This window comes from Odocoileus virginianus, chromosome 21 (assembly GCF_023699985.2).
Source record: "Odocoileus virginianus isolate 20LAN1187 ecotype Illinois chromosome 21, Ovbor_1.2, whole genome shotgun sequence".
NCBI classification, from domain to species: domain Eukaryota; kingdom Metazoa; phylum Chordata; class Mammalia; order Artiodactyla; family Cervidae; genus Odocoileus; species Odocoileus virginianus.
The window spans coordinates 55,417,414-55,420,511 of NC_069694.1; the positions used below are offsets into that span (position 1 = coordinate 55,417,414).

At 39.8% G+C, this 3,098-nt stretch overlaps 1 long non-coding RNA gene across 1 annotated transcript; it reads right to left on the reverse strand.

Annotated features, from left to right (window-relative positions):
• Positions 1-1,054: 1,054 nt before the first annotated feature.
• On the reverse strand, positions 1,055-2,689 carry LOC139030274 (uncharacterized). The gene is made up of 3 exons (XR_011482585.1): positions 2,543-2,689; positions 1,987-2,266; positions 1,055-1,783 (listed from the first exon to the last, which is right to left on the reverse strand). It is a non-coding gene; the product is annotated as an uncharacterized lncRNA (long non-coding RNA).
• Between the last annotated feature and the right edge of the window lie 409 nt (positions 2,690-3,098).

The window sequence follows — 3,098 nt, forward strand, 5'->3', positions numbered from 1 at the left end:
AAGACAATAATTAATTTGCTTTATGAATATATGCTACAAGCCCTGCTGGGTCAGTATTCTAAATACAAAGGTAATCTTCCTATGCATGCAGACTCAGTGTCCGACTCTTTGTGACCCCATGGATTGTAGCCCACCAGGTTCCTCTGTCCATGGGATTCTCCGGGCAAGAATACTGAGGTGGGTTGCCATTTCCTTCTCCAGAGGATAGTCCTGACCCAGGGATCGAACCTTCGTGTAGTGTACCTCCTGCATTGGCAGGCAGATTCTTCACCACCTGGGAAGCCCTAATCTTCCTATACATCTTAACAAAAATTTTCCAAATTATACTATTGCCATATGTACATATGTGTGTACACATACATACAGAATCATGTGTTTTTACCCCTGCTATGAAAATGATACCTGTTTTCAGAAACTACCAATTCAGACTTGGGTACATATGTGAAAGAGTTGCTTACTTATAATGTCATTTCCAGTTTTCCTGAATTAGTTAACTTACAGAGCAGTAATACTGTGCTACAAATATGGAAATTGTTTATTTTGGCCTAAGATGAGTCTTACTGCAAGTAAGGTCCAGCCTTTAGAGACATAACAAAACTATTACAGTTGGAAATTGAAGTTAGAATCCTATCCAGCTCCTCTCCATGAGAAAATGTCCAATTTTTTCCCTTCAGTAACGCTCTTCAAGTTTCTGTGGCCAAAGCTGTTTTTCTCCACTAAATTTCACTAGGATCAACATGCTTTGAGTTATTGTACATTTGACCCATAAGCAGATGAGAGAAAAAAAAAAACAGTTGAGATCATTCAAATCGGAGGGAATTCTGCATAACCAGTGAGTAGCCAGTGAGTACTAATTCTGCACATTCCTAAGTCATCTGACATAAATGCCCAGAGGAGAAGGCTGGGAAGGAGAAAGTAGGGCGACTCCAGTGATTTCTCTTGGATGCACTGATTTATAATCTAAAACAGATTCAGCCATAATTTGGTCTTAATATCTGTATTTTTCTGCACATATACAAGAATTGTCTTTTCATACTCATTCGAAACTTAACTCTTCGGAATTTAGAAATTTAATTTTAAATACTGTAAAAATTACAGCGTTTGCATTGGCTACAATAATCTGTTATACTGTTTTTTGAATTGGCATATAATTGCTTTGCAGTGTCGTGTTAGTTTCTGATGTACAGCAAAGTAAACCAGCTGTGTGTGTACTTGTGTCCCCTGCGTCTTGAGCCTCCCTCACGCTCCCAGCTCCCCCATCACACCTGTCTAGGTCACCGCAGAGCACCGAGCTGAGTTCCCTGTGCTGTGCACAGCTGCTTCCCACTACCTCTCTGTGCTACACACAGTCGTGTATAGTATATGTCAATCCATTCCCCGCCTGCCGTGCCCACTTATCCCTACGCCTGCATCTCTATTCCGGCCCTGCAAACAGGCTCATCTGTACCATCTTTCTAGATTCCACACACATGCACTAATAAATGTTTGTTTTGCTCTTCCGATTACTTCTCTCTGTATGAATATGTCGCCTGTTTTAAAGAATGTATCCAGTGAAATCTATAATCACGGTGCCTGTGTGCTGAGTTGTTTCAGTCATAGTCGGCTCTGTGCGATGCTATGGGCTGCAGCCCACCAGGCTCCTCTGTCCATGGAACTCTCCAGGCAAGAACACTGGAGTGGGTTACCGTGCCCTCCTCCAGGGGGTCTTCCCGACTCAGGAATTGAACTTGTGTCTCTTAACGTCTGTTGCATTGGCAGGCAGGTTCTTTACCATGAGCGCCACCTGGGAAGTTTGAGTATAAAGTTACAAAAATAGTTTTTAGTATTTTTCTGATCCAAATTTCTGGAATAGTGTATTCCTTTATAATAGTACTTTGTAATTAGACCAAATCTTGTGCAGTGTGTATGTGTGTTTTATAAAATACCATAAATATTTTAAAATCCCCCAAATCCCAGACAGATCAGTAAAAAGTAAGCAGCACTTACTATTATATCATCAATTCCTCTTCGACTATGAGTTTTATGTATTTATTATTTTTGGCCACACTGGGTCTTCGCTGAGCTGGCTTTCTCTAGTTGTGGCATGCAAGCTTAGTTGCCCAGCGTCGTGTGGGATTTACTTCTTCAGTCAGGGATAGACCCTGTGTCCCCTAAATCGAATTGTGGATTCTTAACCACTGGAACACCAAGGAAGTCCCTATAGGTTTTATTTTGATTCATTCCAGAACGTACTTTCTTTTTCTAATTGTTTTTAACATTTCAAATTCTGGAGAGAGAGAAAACTCAAAGAATTAAGCTGTAAAAACAAACACATTTGAAAAATAGTGTAAAGCATTAAGGCTGTTAATTGGAGTGAGCTACAGAACAAAACCTCCTGTTATTAAAAACCACTGAATAAGCTCCCAAAAGTATTTGCTTCATAAACAATTTCATTTCTTACATAAGTATGGTAATCTTCTTAGAGAAAGCCCTACATGCCCTTACAGGTATTTCAAACTTTACAGATTTTTAACTCAACATTTTCTGTGCTACATAGAGATACCTGTGTGCGTGCTCAGTGGCTCGGTCATGACTGACTCTTGGCGACCCCATGGACTGCAGTCCACCAGCCTCCTCTGTCCATGGGAGTTTTCAGGCACAAATACTGGAGTGAGTTGCCCTTTCCTTATCCAGGAAATTGAGATACACTGACCTGTTAAAATAAATTATAGAAGAGATAAATTAGGGGGAAATTGCTTTCATTTCATAGGGATATTTCATTTTATTAAATTTTTTACCTCAACTGCATTATTAGTGTTTTTGAAATAGGAATAAAGTTACAGGGAATGTTGAATAAATTGTATAGAAATAATAGAAGAATTCATAAAAGGTGAACTATACATGCACTTTCTCCTAATTATAAGTGTTTTTAAAGCCTCTTACTCTTCTCTCTTCTTGATAATTTAAATGTTTTAAAATATCAGTTCAGTTCAGTTCAGTTGCGCGGTCGTGTCTGACTCTTTGCACCTCCATGGACTGCAGCACGCCAGTCTTCCCTGTTCATCACCAACTCGTGGAGCTTACTCAAACTCACGTCCATCACAATGGTAATGCCATCC